This window comes from Mauremys reevesii, unplaced genomic scaffold (assembly GCF_016161935.1).
Source record: "Mauremys reevesii isolate NIE-2019 unplaced genomic scaffold, ASM1616193v1 Contig123, whole genome shotgun sequence".
In the NCBI taxonomy this organism is placed as follows: domain Eukaryota; kingdom Metazoa; phylum Chordata; order Testudines; family Geoemydidae; genus Mauremys; species Mauremys reevesii.
The window spans coordinates 83043-99645 of NW_024100742.1; the positions used below are offsets into that span (position 1 = coordinate 83043).

Consider the following 16603-nt stretch of genomic DNA (forward strand, 5'->3'; position numbering starts at 1 on the left):
AACTGCGGGTGACGGTGAACCCCATAAGGCTTCATGGGAATATGCTTATGAATGTATACATGATATAACTGGAATATGTTTTATGCTACACATGCCATGTAATATATCTACGTAAAGGTTATGATCTACTCAATACACTCCTCCTATTTGTATGCATGTAGCATTTTTGTACTTGAAGTTAGCAATATTGGCTGTATACTTGCTTGATTTCTAAGTAGCCTCTGTAAAGCATTTGAGCAGCTTCTTGAGAAAGGAATGTGCAAGTTAAGTGCCCAATCAAGAAGCACTTAAGAGACAATGGATCTTGGGAGGCTCCAATCCACATAAGAAGTCTACACGAGGACGTTCAAGGTAGCAGGTAAGCCATGGCTGCTGCCTGTAAAACTTGAGTCATGCAGGGACATGTGACTTGCCCATGTGACTCCAAAGCTCCATCTTGGAGCTGGACTTTGTATAGGAGAGAGGAGGAGGCCTCCACCCACAAGAGACAGTCTACTTAAACCCCTGGGAGACCCTCCATTTTGTCTTCAGCTGGCTAAAGAGAGAGCCTCTCCAAACCCAAGGATACCCGAAAGAAACTGGAACAAAGGACAGTAACTACAGGGGGGGTGAGTGATTGCTGGACCCAGACCAGAAGGAGACTAGTCTGTAAAAGGAAGCTTACTGGAACTGGTGAGGTTATAGCTGTATTCAGTTTCTTAGACATAGACTTGCGTGTTCTATTGTATTTTCCTTGGTAATTCACTTTGTTCTGTCTGTTACTACTTGGAACCACTTAAATCCTACTTTCTGTATTTAATAAAATCACTTTTTACTTATTAATTAACCCAGAGTATGTATTAATACCAGGGGGAGGGGCAAACAGCTGTGCATATTTCTCTATCAGTGTTATAGAGGGCAAACAATTTATGAGTTTACCTTGTATAAGCTTTATCCAGGGTAAAATGGATTTATTTGGGTTTAGACCCAATGGGTTTAGACCCCATTGGGAGTTGGGCATCTGAGTGTCCTCAGCTGGTATAAATCTGCATCATTGTATTGACTTCAACTGAGTTGCCTTACACCAGCTGAGGATCTGGGTCACTGGGTTATGCTTGATGTCAGCTCAGTGGTGAGATATATACACAACTGGTCATTTAATTGACTTGCAGGGTGCTGTGATGACATGGTTGTGGCTACAAGTTGGTTTCTAACAGAGAGATAATTATACTGGTTTCTTGGAACAGCCTAGCCATATGCCAACTTAAAGAGAACTCAGGATCTCAGCTTGGACTATACTAGTGAGAATGGAAATGACTTCTAAAGGGTCATGAAGGGAATCTGAGCATTTAAGTAGCTTCTCCATGAATTATACTAAAAATGAGGCAGCAGCTGCGGAGAAGTCGCATTGGTTCATTTCAGCTATCATGACCAAGAGAATAAGAACAGTAGGCTGATGATACAAATACCATTAGTTGGTCACAACTACAGCTAGTTGGAAAATTTTCATCAAAATTTGCTTTTTTTAACCCCCAAAATGCAAATTTTGACAAATCAGAATGTTTTGAAAAACATGTTGATTTTGATGAATTTTTTCCACATCCCAAGAAGCATTTTAATAACATTGAAATATCCAATTTTGACATATTGCGACTAAAACATTTTCATTTTTCAGTTTAAGATGACTTTTTCAAAAAAACCACAACTTTTTTATCTAAAAACATTTGAAAGTTTTGAGATCGAAATGGGAATTAAAGGTTTCAGTTTTATAGAAATGAAACGTTTTGATTGACCCCCAACCTTTTTTTGGAATTTGATTCCGCTGGAGATAAAATATTTTGTTTTTGTTCCATTTCAGAATGGTAAAAATGCCCCAAAGCACAGAATTTCCTGTGACGTGGTAACTCTGGGTCCAGCTCACTGCTATTGCAATGAAGTGACTGCAGGACGGATCTGCAGAGGTTCGGTGCTTCCGCTCGTGACCAAAGCCTAATGCAATGACATGTTACTCACACGAGGATTCACATGGATCATTCTTAAACTAGATGTTTCCATTTTAAAATACTGAGGTGGCCTCCAGCCCTCTTTTAGGAAGCTTCTGTCGCTCCTGCCCATGGGGGCGAGAGGGGCGAATGGAAAGAACTTGGAGAACTGCAGAGTGACCTTTGCAAACGTCTAGCCGCACAGTTTCAGAGTGTTGGGCTGGGTTTTAGGCACATGACGCTCATTCAAGGCAGTGGGGAGTGGGCACTTTAAATCCACTGCAAACTCTTGAACACTGCTGGGTCCAATCACTGACTTCTCTGCACCAACCCAAGAAGAAAGCAACTCACTCCACCGAAGCCACCAGAATTACACCCAGCATGTATCTGGCCCACTGAGTTAACCCTCCCAGCTCCCAGCCTTGACAACGCTGCTTTCAAATGCAGACAGATGCCCTGGTTTCACAACAATGGAGACTTGCGGACGAGACAGAGTGGGTGTGTGCTGTAACAAAGAGCTGGGGCTGCTTTGTCAGACACTGTGGGCTGGAAATCCTGTCAGGAACAGGCAGCAAGTTTCTTTTCGGGACTTGATTGCTTGGGTAGCGAGGTGGAGCCGGAGCTCTGTAAGCACAACTCGGCAGGATTTCCCTGTCCCACGGGACTGCCTCCTCCTCTCTGTCCAGCCCTTCGGAGAATGTGTTGAGGGAAATAAAGATGAAGCTCTGAGCTGAGGCCAGGCATTGTTAGTAAAATTGCAGTGTCTTGAGGCTCCATCTTCTTCAGGGTCGATGGGTCATCACAGGCTTCTGCAAGGCACCAAGACACTGAACTGAAAACCTCAGGGCTACAGGATCGAACACATGAATCTCATTCACCCCCGGACTTGCACTGTTTGCTTTCCATTTCCCTTCTCCCAAGCTGCGTGCCTCTCCTCCTGCAATCTCCACTCGCCGTGGGCTGCCCTCGCTGCCCCTTCCAGAGCAGGAGATGAAGCCACCAGCATGGCTCCCGGGGGAGACGTACCCCTGGAAGATCCAACTGCCTCCTTTCATCATGCCCATGTCATGGTCTCGTGATTGTTGCTGACCTAGTCACATGCCTTGAGATTGGCTCTGCACTCAACAGCTCCGGTTGTTAAAGGGCCAGGGGTGGGCAAAGATCTGTTGCTCCCAGGAGTCCCAGCTGGGGAGGCTGAGGCTCCCCCGGCCCTTCCCCCGCTTCCCCCCAGCTGCGGCATGGCCAGCCGCCGGCACCAGCTGGGCAGCTGAGCTCAGGAGTCGTCCTGCTGCCGCTCCAGGGCTGGCCAGGGGGGAGGGGGCAAGTGGGTCCATTGGCCCAGGCCCTGCAGGGCCCCTGGCCCCATGAGGATGTCTCCTCCCAGACCTCCCCCCCCCCCCGCAGAGCTGCAGCATGGCCAGCAGCTGGGCAGCTCAGCTGAGATCCTGAGTCGTCCTGCTGCTTTGAGCTGCCAGCAAGGTAAGGGGGGAAGGGGCTGCAAGCTCTAGGGTTGCCGGGGGGACGAGTGGGGCAATTTGCCCCAGGCCCTGCAGGGGCTCCTGTCCCCACGGGTATGTCTCCCCCTGCCCTGGCCCCTCCCCCGTTCCCCCCCCTTAAATCAGAACTTTAATAGGGAACCGGTTGTTAAGATTTTGGCAGGTCATCACTGGCACCATGTGTATCTTGACCAACATTAGAGGGGTGAAATACAGTTTCCTAAGACTTCTGTGCTAATTTATTGATGAAGCGAAACGCCCAGACCCTATATGGCCAATCAGCAAGAACTCTAAGAAACCCTCCGCTCCTAAAGTGCAGGACAGGACCCCCAGCTGCAGGAATGACCTATTTGCACACCCCTCCCCCCCACACTCAGTTGGTGCACTGAGCTGAGCCAGACCAGAGACTGAATATAGACTTGAAAATGTGGCCCATCTTCATAACACCAAGCACTAGAAACTGACTTCAAGAGAAGCTATTTGTTAGGGTTGAAAGTTCAGCCACTGATGGCTCCCCACCCCCCATCCCCAGGCCTCCCACCATAGCCAGCCTCACCTGGCCTTTGAGACTCCTGAGAACCACAGGTATGGGGCCAGTGAGATTTCTTGGTAAGGAAAAAGTCCGACTGATTCAGGGCTGTGCATCCGGACTGCCCCTTGTGAGCCTAGCGCTGGAAGCTTTGGGACCACCTGTATCAAGTTGGTTCCAAGAGCCCAAGCCAGTGTATTGACGGAAGAGCTCTCTCAGGAGGTCAGGTATTGGGGGGGAAACAGGTTGGAGTGCTATGACCAGTATTTAGGATCGGGACTCTGGAGTTCACAGTGCTGCTATGAGAGGCCACCTGACATTGTGACTGTGGCCACAGCAGCTCAGGCTGTTGATGAGTCTATGGATTAGACTTGGTCTACACCTAAGTTAGGTCAGCACGTTGCCCTGTGGTTGGCCACACTCCTGCGTGACATTGCCATGGCAACCTAACCCGCACGGTGGCTGCAGCTGTGTTGACAGAAGAAGGCTTCCATCGCTGAAGCGCCTGTCTGTCGGGGAAGTGGTGGCCTACACTAAAGGAAACCCCATTTCTGTTGGTGTGGGCTGTGTCTATACCACGGCGTCATACTGGCCAATACAGTGACAGAGCTATGTCGGTACAGCCCCCTGTACTGTACATGTACCCGTAGGGTTAGACTCCCATTAGGATTCTTTTAAGCATGTTGAGCTTGAATGATTGGAACAGGGGTGCAGGGAGGATCATAGAATATCAGGGTTGGCAGGGATCTCAGGAGCTCAGCTAGTCCAACCCCCTGCTCAAAGCAGGGCCAATTCCCAACTAAATCATACAGCATCATAGAATAGCAGATAGAATCATAGAATATCAGGGTTAAACTGGAGCCACGTCTCCTGCTACGCTGAGTGGGAAATCGAGGCCTGGGGCCTAACTCTTTAGAGTGTACGCAGCTAATCATCCGAGGGCCCTGGAGCGCACTGTCAATGCCTTTTGAACAGGGTTCTCTCTTCTTTGCAGAATATGGCCCCGAGAAGAACGCAGCAGGTGGGGGCGGGGCCGTCCACGGAGCAAGCCTACATCTCCAAGGTGGTTCTGCTGGGGAGCGCGGCCGCGGGAAAGTCAAGCACAGCCTTCCGCCGTGTGACAAATGACGTCAGGGAATCCGTGCCCACTGTGGGATGTGAGTGAGTGGCAGCAATGAACCAATCCTTTGGTGCAACACAAAGGGCCCGATCTGCGTCTCCCTTGTAGCAGGAGTGTCTCTGCTGAAGTCAGCGGAGCGACGCTAGCGTGAAGTCTGGTTTTGCTTAAGCTCTCAGGCCCAGCAGAGCAGCAGCAGGACGTCACTCAGCAGGCAGGGTTAGGGGCTCCAGCTGGCAGCTCTGGCGGCTAACGGAACGTGACCCAACAGACCCCCAACGGTACAGCCCGTGAGCACGGGGTTAGTTTGGTTTCTCAGCTCAGGCACAGGACTGACAACGGCGAGATCCGGAAAAGTCTGGTTAAGGCGGCGCAAGCTGTGCAGGCTGATGTGCCCATTTTAAAAGCTGGGCCTTGTCTGACGCTGCTCTTCAGAGCTGGATCTTTAGGCACCAACCTAAGAAGCACGTCTGAAAAAAGTCAGGCCTCAGCATCTCCTGCTCCACCGACACCAGTGGCAAAGTGCCTTTGGAGTTCGCTGGCAGGGAGGCTCAGGCCCCAGGCAGGACACATTTCTCTGCTGGGGTAGATTGGAGACAGGAAATCATGAACAGGGGACCAGCAACACAGCTGTGTTCATTGTGGAGTCAGAGTGACAGCTAGCGGTTCATTGCAGGTAGTGCAGCATTTAAATAGGTCACCTCAGCGGAGAGTTTTGGTCTACACCTGCCAGTTCTGAGTAACCCAAGAGAGTGTTCACCATTTACTATTAAATGTTATAGATTTTCCCCTCTGCGTTCTCTCCGTGCTCTCCCCCTAGTCCTGGCTCTCCCAGCTGCCCCCACAGAAATACTACCAATCGCACTGCATTATCTCTGGATGGGTGCCAGTCCCAGTCCCAGCGCTCACTGCGACATTGCACCACGTTCTTACTCTCGCTGCAGAAACTGACACAGGCGCATCCTGGAATCCCAGGAACTGCGCTTCAGAGTCCTATCTAGTGGGTTTGGGTTGGAACCACCCCTTGTAGAATTCCTGGGTGTCAGAAAAACAGACGTAACACTCTGTTCTGCCCTGTTTGTGACAGAGGACGTATGACAACGGAGCCTCCAACGGATGACATTTAAAAGGCTATCTTCCCAGACTCCCAGCAGCTCTGCCCATGATATCGCTCCAGTCACTCTAGTCAAAGCAGCCCATCTAGCCTCTCCAATGTGATCAGCAAACCTGCCTTTGACATTTTCCTGGTGTTTCAACAGACACCCACTCACACTAGAACTAGGTGAAATTTCAGCAGAACATTTTTTCTGAAAAAGCTGCAGATCCAGCGACACCACCACATTTTAGGAGTTCATGGTAACAGTGTTCATGTAGCCAGGTTGGTCCCAGAATATTGAAGAGACAAGGTAGGTGTTTTATTGGACCAATTTCTGTTGGTCGAGAGGACTAGGGTGACCAGATGTCTCAATTTTACAGGGACAGTCCCAATATTTGGGGCTTTATCTTATCTAGGTGCCTGTTACCCTCCACCCCCATTCCGATTTTTCACACTTGCTGTCTGGTCACCCTAGAGGGGACAAGCTTTTGAGCTTTACAGAGCCTTAAGTGACTTGCCCAAGGTCATGCAAATCAGTGTTGGGGAGATTGCAGTATTTCTGTTACAGCAGCACCCAACAGGGGCCAGGCACTGTACAGCTGGATTAGAACTCAAGACTCCTAATTCCCACCCTGCCATCACATTTCCTCCAGCTAGACAGCTGCAAAACCAAAGCTTGCTAATGCCACTAATATTGATGGATTGAGCAAGAGCCATTGTTCTCATTCCTCTTCCCCTCCCCATCTCCCAGCTACAGCCTGCTGATGTGCATTGGTGTACTACCGGGCTGTTATTGGGTAAGACCAGTTCACCAGCCTGTTTGTTACATTGCTTTTGGGGGGGGGAGGGGGTGTTTTAATTCTCTCTCTCTCATCCTCCCTCCCCCTGCAGCCCTTTCCAACCCAATCTCGACACCCATCTTTCACACAGATCACCGAGATGAAGGTTAACATTAATTAAGGTGCATGCTATGGCTTTCTCAAGGAGCTGTGCCATCTGTGTCACTTCCAGGTTCTTTCTTCACCCAGCTGGTATGTTTAGAGACTGCCACGATCAAGCTTGTGATCTGGGACACTGCAGGACAGGAGAAGTACCATGCGGGGTTTGCCATCTTTATTACAGGGGACGAATGCTGCCCTTCTTGTATTTGACATAGCCAGAAAGGTAAGAGCAGCGATGGCTTGTTCTCCTGCCTCTCTCCACCAGAAGGGTTTGCCTTTATCTTTCTAAAATATCCCAACTGAATCTTGATCATGCAGCCACGCCGCTGGTAGGCTGCAATAGTTCTAGTGTAGGGTCGCTTCCCAATATGTCTCCAGACATTTCAACCAAGACTGCTTTTTCCTGCACACATCACGTAAGGGCTACACATCATGGGCAGGTTTATCCTTCTCTTCTGGTAAAGATGGGTGAAGACATGCAAGGAACTGGTACAGACATTTCACTGACAGTGGACAATAAATGCGCACGTTTTCCCCATAAAAGCCAAGATTTCTCTGTCTACCCCTGCCTCCCAGCTCAGTCCAGCTCACCAGCCAAGTAGGTAATGAGGGAGCATCACTAAGTGCTCTTTGTTCCCCTACCCTCATGTAACCCCACACCTGGGTGTGGTGTCCTGTCCCATCTAGTGGCACCGACACCACTTAGAGCAGAGGTAGGCAACCTATGGCAAGGGTGCCGAAGGTGGCACGCAAGCTCATTTTCAGTGCCACTCACACTGCCCGGGTCCTGGCCACTGGTCCGGGGGCCCTGCATTTTAATTTAATTTTAAATGAAGCTTCTTAAACATTTTAAAAACCTTATTTACTTTACAGACAACGATAGTTTAATTGATATATTATAGACTTATAGAAAGAGACCTTCTAAAAACATTAAAAGGAACACGAAACGTTAACTTAGAGTGAATAAATGAAGACTCGGCACAGCACTTCTGAAAGGTTGCCAAGCCCTGACTTAGAGAGACATAAAATGAGTTACACTAATGTCTGTTTCAGATGGACTGTTCTAGGGGGACATGTCGCATGATCTCCTACTACGTTATGAAGGTTTTTTCCCTTTTACTGGTAATACGCAACACACAGGAACCGCAACACCGAGGGCCATATGTCTGTATTACTGCCATGTGACAGCTGCTGAGTATCTGTTGGTTTAATGTCGGTGTGTGTGTGTGTCTCTCTCTCACCTTTCCAGGCAACTTTTGCGAGAGCAAAGCTATGGTTGAGGGAATTAGAGAAGGAATTTCTTCCCGATGAGCTCGTGATTGTTTTAGTCGGCAATAAGATAGATCTTGCTGCTCAGCGGGAATTCACCTTTGAGGTAAGTGCACTGCAGTAAGATCTCAGCACTTGGCAGATTCTCTCTTTCAAAAACACCACGGCAGCGTGTTTCCCAAGTGCTGCACTTCAGGCTTTCACACTGAACAGTTTATAAGTAAATGTTTACGTGAACGCCATTCTCCTAGCAGTGAGCAATATAGCAAGGCCCCACTGGCTGCCAGCGATGATAGAGGTCATAAATCCCATTTTGCCATCTGTTTCAGCTGCTAACTTTCTTGGATACATATTCACCAGCACCAGACACATTTTCTACACTCTGGGTCCTAGTGGTGCCCGCCCACAGTCTGGCACCTGAGGCTGCCACCTCAGTTTGCCTCATGGTAAGGCCAGCCCTGGGAATGAATATCTGTGATTTCAGCTACAGAGTTCTTCCAAACATTTCACAGTGACGGTGCAATGTGGTGTTAAATTTCAAATGACATATTCCACATCACCTTTTAAATAAGTATCAGTCACCACACTGGTGAGTATGTCATGCCCGACAAGAGTCGCTGACACAGAGTAACAAACCACTAGTGGGCCTCTGTGTCAAACATGGGTAGGTCTTCAGTGCCGTTACCCCCCCACCCATCCACACACAAACCCACCCACTTTGCAGCGAGGGTGCAGAATAAACGATTCCAGTGCTGATAGGCCTCCAGTGTCTTCCCACAAATCCCCTGGTGCACCCAGAAGGAGAGTGCGTGGAGTTCTCCCACAATCCCCTGGGAAGGAGTTAGAGTGGTTCAGCGTACTGCAGCAGACAGAACCACGGGCTGTGCCTCCAGAAGCCAGAGCAACACAAACGGGAGTGCGCAGCACCAGTGGGGACACAATTTGTTAGGGACTTGCCATGTGGCTGCTGCCAGCCAGGCTAGGTCAACTTGGGCGCCAGTCACCTGAGCTAGCGCTTTGAAGACATACAAGGGTGAAATACAGCTATAGCCGCAGGCTGTGTGTCAGCTGGACACATGATCAATAGCACGTGCCCTTGCCTAGCACCATTTGATCATGCAGACAAAGGTTGTTGTGATGCCTCTTCTCCAGGGCTCTGGTGGGAGTTAGGACTGGCTGGAAAACAAGACTTCCACTGTGTGAGAAACAGATGCAGCAGGCAGAGCAGGGATTCAAACCTGGGCTTCCCACACCACCAGTGATCGTGCCACACACAGAGCTGTTGGCTAGTCTGGGCTGGGGGGAGGGGGAGAAATGGGTTCTCACCCCAATGCCAGCCTGGATTTGAAGAACGTTCTTGAGGAAAGTTGTGGAAACGTGCGTGTTTGGCTTAGAAACACGTTTCTGCTTTGCCACACCAGCATTTTCCAATAGAAACACGTTGGCAAAGAATCCCTGACCAGCTCTAGCGGAGATAGGAGTAGAGTGAGCAGGGGGCAGGGAGGCTGCGCGCAGTAGCCTTATCTGCCAACTTCCTGACTTGTGGGCTTCAAATCTCAGCCCAGGAGAGCCTGTTAGTGCATCTATGGTTGCAGTTGTGCTCCTGCTTTGACCCTGTGGTATTAATGTGTTGACACCTTTCTCCTCACCCCCCCACACACTTTGGACAAGATCTCGCTCTGAATATGTCCAGTCCAAACCAAGCCGTCTGCAAGGCTAGTGCATCCAAACCCGGTGAGCCAGGGAGTTTGAACATGGTGCAGTCAGAGAGCGGCTGCAATGCCTTGAGCTGTGCAAGAGAGAAAACAAGCGTGGCCTAAACAGTTCGGCTGCAGCCGTGTGCCTGGAACAGAAGGAGCGTGAGCTGGGGAAATAGGAAGCTTTAGGCTTCGCAGCAGAATCTGCTGGAATGCAATGGTGGCTCTATCACCGGACACGCTGCTCTTCAGAAAGGTGGGGAACTAAAGTCAGTGTAAACTAAGAGCTTGTCTGCACAAGCGGGGGGCAAGGTCTAGGGTGCACTTGTGTGTTGTGCACTAATTGGCCCATAAGGGCCTGCTGGCACGCACGGAGAGTTCCCTAATGTGCGTCACTGCAGCACGCACAGGCCTGTTAGTGCACAACACACTGGAATGTGTCCCACTCCAGCATACAGGGAGGAGCTGTGCCTCCCTGCCAGGCCTAAGGACAAGAGCCAATACCTTGTAAATGGAGCCCTTATTTCCACCACTTTCCAGGACATTTCCCAAGCTGGATGTGATTACCGTGCAGAACACACCTACGTCTACTTTGAAATAACCCTGGTTTTGTACCTTCCCCACCCAACTAGGAGGCGGAGGAGTTTGCAAAGAGCGAAAGCTTAATCTACATGGAAACATCGGCAAAATCCAACCACCAAGTGACCGAGGTGCTTATGGCCATAGGTAAGTTCCAAGTGAGAAGCCGCTGGACAGCTAACAGCACTAGAGAGGTCTGTGCCAGCTCTCTGCCTTGTGAGCGATAGCACAGCACCGCTTGTCTGCTCCCAGTTGCTCAGGGGCAATTAGGGTTGAGTCACTTGACCTGCAGAGGTCCAGGAACTGGAAAGTCTTTACTGTGACTGCAGCAGTGCCTTGCTGTAGGCCTAGACAAGAGGTGACTGGTACACTCTGGCCTGTCAAGCCTCACAGCTGCCAAGAGCGAGCGAGACAGATCCAGAGCAGTGGCTTCCCCATTGCAAACACAGACAGGCTGCCCCCCCTGCTGCCCCCCCCAACTTCTGAGACAAGCAAACTTCTGGAGTGGTTCTGCCTTTGCCGCCGGGGTGAGGGTGGAACCTGCTGAGCGCTGAATGGGGAGGAGGTTCACCCACCCTTTGGAACACCAGCCACTGGCCCTAGCAATGGGGAAGTGGGAATTTCTCCCCACTCCCCAGATTCCTCACTGTCACTCCCAGAGGATCTCTTCTCTCCAAGACCCATTCCCTCCCACTTGACCCTGCACTAGTTCACAGATGGCACTAGAGTCTTCTCATGTTTGTTCCTATTAATGAAACTGCTTGGAGAAAGCTCTAGAATAATAGGACACAACGGCAGCAACAGATTCCACCTACAACATATCATGAACCAATAATAAGCATTTACTACCCCATACATATTCTTGGTCCTTAAGAATGCTAGCAGTTTGAGAGTGACAATTCATGAGACACCTAGCACCCATCTTATGCCAGTTTCAAGTTAGGGTCTCCTACTTCTACTTCCTTTTTAAAAGAATTTCACTAAAGCTTATAGAGATGTGATTTGCACATCAGCACCACCATTCTATCTGATAATGGGATTTCCTACAGACAACTTGGTGCAATACAACATTTGCTGTCCTGAGATGTTTTTAGGGGGATGTCCATGATGCAGGTGCGGTGGAATCTGTAGATGTTCTAGGGTGGGGAATGAAGAGGTGTATGGGAGAGTCCTGAGGGAGGGACCATTTTCCAGAAAGAACAAAGGAGCATGAGGAAAATTGTGGATGGAAGTTTGTTAAATAGTAAGTGCAGGAGTCCTAGGCCAAGAAACATATGGGTCTCAAGGTAAAAAAATAGGAAGTTAATAAAGTTAAAATGTAAAGTTAACTTAAATCAACATTATAAATAAGAACATACCGGGTCAGACCAAAGGTCCATCTAGTCCAGTATCCAGTCTTCTGACAGTGGCCACTGCCAGGTGTCTCAGAGGGAATGAACAGAACATGTAATCATCAAGTGATCCATCCCCTGTTGCTCATATTTAGATATTTTAAATCTTAATAAATTTAGAGGGGCAGATCCCCAGGCCTAGCCAAATAGCACATGAGGGATGGAGAAAGTGGCTCCTAAGGTTCCTTTTCCTCTTTCTCTTGCTTGTTGTGGGTCAGTCCTTGGCATAAATTGAAACAGCCCTGGGGCTGCTCTAAGTTTCACCACCAGGAACCATTCTGCTGGTTGGGGATTGGGCCACACCCCAGCCCACTGCTGATGGGAGGGGGACACAGCAGGGGAACCCATAGCTGCTCCATTAGCGGATGGAAAGTTGCCCTAAAAAAGTCAGAGCAGGCTCCGAGTATGTAGCTAGAAATGTTACAATAGCTCAGCAGAGAAGGACCGAGAATTTCTTATTCTGAGTTTCTTCACAGCTCCCGAGTTATTGAAATAGGAACAACAGAAGGAACCAGCCCCTCAGCCTCAGCCCTGGAAGAAGTCACGCGTGGACCTGCGAGAGCCAAGCAATCACACTAAGAAGTGTTGCATGAACTAAAGGAAATGGCAGACTGACCTAAGGTTACCATCAAGTGTGTTTTTATTGGGGGGGCGGAAAGGGAGGCTGGCCCTATGTATTGTGTGCAGGCAGCATGGTTCTAGGGGGCAGCTGGTGTGTCAGACCGTGATTATTGCTTTTATTTTTCATTATTGTCAGTGTTCGATTGAAGAACTGTACGAGAGGAGATATTGCCCAATGCAAGGAACCTGAAAAGCGCTGCAAGTCTCCTCTCGCTTGTGTTTGCTCAGTGTTATCATTATACAAGAATACAGTGCAAAATAGCTTCACAAATAAAAACAGCAAAAAGGAGGAGTAGTCTCTCTCTCTCTCCCCCTCCCCTTCGCCTTTGCAAATTCTATAAAACTTTTACAGAGGCTGTTAACATTAAGGTCACCAAATCTTAAATGCAAGACATGGAATAGCCAGAACATGCAGCTCGAATTTAATATTGCCTTAAGAACTCATGATTTTGTCATGAGTCTTGTGATTTTTGGGGCGTTTCTTAAAGCTTCAGCTGCTGGAGTCAAATGATCACTTGGGAATCTTTAAACAAACAACAAATCCAAAACTAACATTTTCTGGCCCTCCTGGTTGTGGAAAAAACTGAGAACATGAAACAAGCACACCCTGAAGGTCCAGAAACCAGATTGTAAATAAGGAGACTCTGAACATTATTTAAAAGTCTCATGAATTTCTGGGAGCAGATGGGGGCTGATTTCTCAATTGAGTACCTGGGATTGGCAATACTTCAATAGTATAGATTTATAGAAATAAACCAGGGCCTGATTCTGCTCAAACTTACACACTTGCAACACTAAAGTGAACGGCGTTAACTTACATTGGTGTAAATAAGAGAATCAGACCTTCTCACTTAGGCCACGTCCACACTAGAAACTCCATTTGGCACAGTGGTGCTGCATCTACACAAAAAGGGTTTGCCAGGATGCTACCCAAGCCCAGCAAACTTTTTCTGTTGCAGACTACGCAAAAAAATCAAATTTTGTCTTGCGCTTGTCAAGTAACCAGTTTACTAACATATCTAACCTTGTTAATTTCAGCACACTTAGTTGTGAACTGATCACCGATGCCTCAATGCTAAGGGCATGTCAAGATTCAAAGATCATCTACTTGTGAATTCAGCAAAGAGTCCTGTGGCTCCTTATAGACTAACAGACGTATTGGAGCATGAGCTCTCGTGGGTGAATACCCACTTCGCCGAATGTATGATGTATTCATCCACAAAGCTCATGCTCCAATACGTCTCTTAGTCTATAAGGTGCCACAGGACTCTTTGCCGCTTTTACAGATCCAGACTAACACGGCTCCCCCTCTGATACTTGGGAATTGTCCCTCTGAAGAGAGGCAGTAGTTTTAATGATGTGTGGCGGGAGGGAGTTGATTCACTTATGTCAGAGGAGCACAAAAGAGCTGAAGGGACTTTGCTCAGGTTTACTGAATTTTTTACCTAAGTTCCAGTGGAGACCAAGCATGGAAAGCTTGATCTGAAAAGGCACAGGATCATGAGCTTGTGAAAACGGACTTTAACTGAAGCCATTTTACCATCTGAGCTACAGTATTTACACTGCAGCCAACGTTGCAAGATAAAGCCAGGGTGAGATGTACTGTCAATAGGAGCACTGCACATGCAGCGAGAAAACACCCCTGGAAGGGGTCACAGCTGAGGGTCTACAGGGCATTTGCTATAACCAGTGCTCAAGACTCAGTGAATTGGTTCAATGACCCCACATTTGGGAAGTGCAGGGGCTCATTTCACTGCAGCTGTAGCAGCCACCAGCCAGTCACTGCTATTTCAGGAGGGTGAAGTCATCCTCCTGTACACATGTGCTTACAGCACGTCACATGATCTCACCGCTAAACTCCTGCTGTTGCTTATACACATCATCCCACCCCAGACAGACTCAGCCCGGGGAACCGTTACAGAGTTCCATGGCTGAAGTATGCCACATTGACTCAGCTGGGGCTGAACCTAGCAACTTTGCTTGCACTGTGGTGGGTTCACCGCAATTAGTTACTGACAAACGGCCACACTCCTACACTGAGGTGCTGCATCTTGCAGCTGGTTTTGAGCTTCATTGCTTTGCAAAGGTGTCAATTGTATACGAGCTTCTCCTCTAGACAGACAGTACGGAAAACTTCCCAGCTTCCTTCCTATGTCAGGGTATAGGGAATTCAGAGGCCGTCACTGGCCTGTGTTGAGATACAGCAAGGGGGGCCACCTTGCTATTAGCATCAGACATCAACTCAAGTATTACAGACAAGTGCACTTAGCACCACATGGAGAAAGAGGAACCTCCCATCACCTGTGTTGAGGCCAGGACAGCTCCTAGCAGTGTGCAGGCTTGGTCCTGGATGTGTCACACAGGCATGTCAGGCGCCCCCATCCCCCTGGTGTATTTTCTCAAGGAGCCAGGGTGGATCTGTTTTGATGGTGGACTAAGCATGCTTCTCTCTTCCCCTCCTGCTTGGGTGGCACATTAGCCCCCCTTGCATTGGGTTTTGTTGTAAAGACACATTTAGAGGCATGGGGCAGTTCACACCTCTCAGGGTGGTTGTTTCTGGCCATCTGCTGGCTCAAGCCAGGTCTACACTACAGCCTTCTGCCAGCATGGCTGGATCGGGGGGTGACCCCTGTGTAACACACCTGTGCCTGCACCAAGCCTGGAGTGCAGATACACAGCAGAACTGCACTGTTACTGGGACAGCTTGTTTCCCCTGCGGCGGTGGGGAGAGTCTGGAATAATCCATGGGGGCAAAGCCTTTCAAGGGAGGGCCAGACCCCAGGCAGACATCGCCACGTTGGTTAGTCTCAGTTCACATTTTCCATCCACTGCCCTGCGGCCAGGAGGGTCAGAAGTGGGACCCCAGGCACTGAAGCCTTAGGCCTGGGTCTATAGTTTTTCTATGCACTGATCTGGCTCTGGGAAGTGAATCAGCCCTGCCTCCAGCATAGACCTGTCAGGCACAATCCATCACCCACATCCCAGGCAGCTCAAAACCAAAAGGGAAGGGAGAGGCTTATCTGAAAGGGTCTTCAGGAGACAGGCCACCCTCCAGCAGGAGCAGATCACTGGCTGGGCTCTGGGTCACACAGAGAATCCAGGGGTTTGTCTAAGAGGCTTTCCTCTTAGGAACTCCTAGGCTGCTGCCTCTTCCTGCTTAAATACCTGCCCTGCTAAGCCCAGCTGGAAGCTGGCTGCCTCTAATTGGCAGGCTGAGCGGGGCCTCTGGGGCCTGGCTCCCTTTGCAGAACATTAACCCTTTTCCATCTGATTGAGCGTGGGACACATTCACCCCAGCGCTGACACACTCCAGAAGCCTTCTCAGCCCCTGGGCTGTCGTTCCATTTGCTTCCTGCCCAGCAGCCTCACTGTGTGCAAGGCTTGTGTCACTTTTGGAGGTGGAGAATTTCCCCCACCCGCTTCAGTGGAGTGACTCCTGAGTTACCCTGGGGGGAGAAAGGAGAATCCGGCCCCTAATTATGTAGCAGTTGCTGCTTTCCCCGGCAGCGGCTGTTCATGCTGCAGGAGCTCAGGGCTGGGCTTTCTCCCTGGGCTTCTGTTTCCCCGCAAGCTGCACAGTGGGGCTCTCCATGGTCATTAGAAGCAGAGGCCAGTGGGCAGCTCTCAGCACCCAAGTTGCTCCCCCAGAGGACAGAGCAGCCTCCTGCCTCCTTCTGTGCTGCCTGCCCAGCAGCCCCCTTCCTCGCCCGCTCCAGCCCTCTCTGCCCCGGAGCCGCCTGAGAGCGCAGCCAGGGGAAGCGCCGGCCGGCTGGGGGGGCAGCTCGTGTTCCTTCCCGCCCGGGGAACATTCTGTGCCTGCTGAGAGCCCCTTCCCCCACTCGCCAGGGGTCCCGCACGCTGTCTCCTGCCACAGCCCCGCAAGCCAGGCTCTGCAAAGGGGCTGCC

The 16603-nt window shown here is 49.7% G+C and overlaps 1 long non-coding RNA gene across 3 annotated transcripts; it reads left to right on the forward strand.

Moving 5' to 3' along the window:
* Nucleotides 1-8365: 8365 nt before the first annotated feature.
* LOC120392916 lies at nt 8366-12986 on the forward strand. Of its 3 annotated transcripts, XR_005591823.1 has the most exons (4): nt 8366-8515; nt 10739-10832; nt 12553-12697; nt 12834-12986. It is a non-coding gene; the product is annotated as an uncharacterized LOC120392916 (long non-coding RNA). The 3 variants fall into 3 exon arrangements; XR_005591822.1 differs by lacking the exon at nt 10739-10832; XR_005591821.1 differs by lacking the exons at nt 8366-8515; nt 10739-10832 and having other exon boundaries at nt 12498-12697.
* Nucleotides 12987-16603: the final 3617 nt, after the last annotated feature.